At 49.1% G+C, this 699-nt stretch overlaps 1 pseudogene; it reads right to left on the bottom strand.

Annotated features, from left to right (window-relative positions):
- Positions 1–327: 327 nt before the first annotated feature.
- LOC130290116 (U2 spliceosomal RNA) lies at positions 328–473 on the bottom strand (annotated as a pseudogene).
- Between the last annotated feature and the right edge of the window lie 226 nt (positions 474–699).

The raw sequence follows: 699 nt of genomic DNA, 5'->3' as shown, positions 1-699 counted from the left end.
TGACAAATCCTGTGTACAAAGAAAACACGCAAAGTGGCACAGTGACATAAAAAAATAATAAATAAGTGAATAAGTGCAGATATACTGCCCGGTCATCCGGCCGGATCTATGAAAATTTCCCTGATCCTAGCCAGAAGTCCGGGATACCAAGGCTGAGTGCCAAAGGGGAAGAGTAATCGTGCAGTGCGTTCACTCAGTGAGTTATAACACCCAGTGAGTTTCAGCACCACAGGGTCACCACTCCCTGAGGCACAAAAGTACCTCGGCTCTACACCCTCCCAGCCTCATGGCGAGACCCGGAGGAAACAGGTCACATCAGGACAGCCGTTGAGTTGGTGTTGTGGCACCAGCTCTGGAACGTGCCGATACACCTGCTCCTCCATGCAGCACCCATCTTACATCAATGGGAAAGACCAAACCACTGATAAGAACAGATACTACACTTGATCTTAGCCAAAAGGACGAGAAGCGACTCTCTGGGATTCTGGCCTAGCTATAGAGACTTTAACAACTGCCTAACCTCAGTAAAGCCATTGTTAACCCTAGCCTGGCCTTGGACTCGTCTTTGCTCTGTTAGGGATAGCGGAGAAATCGTTCGGGTGGTTATCGATCACCAGAAAACCTTGCCCTGGCGTCACGAACATTGGGATTTAAAAACACCTTGCCCCTGGAGTAAATACTACCTGCCCCTACATCTGC

This window comes from Hyla sarda, chromosome 8 (assembly GCF_029499605.1).
Source record: "Hyla sarda isolate aHylSar1 chromosome 8, aHylSar1.hap1, whole genome shotgun sequence".
In the NCBI taxonomy this organism is placed as follows: domain Eukaryota; kingdom Metazoa; phylum Chordata; class Amphibia; order Anura; family Hylidae; genus Hyla; species Hyla sarda.
This window is presented reverse-complemented; position numbering and strand designations above follow the sequence as displayed.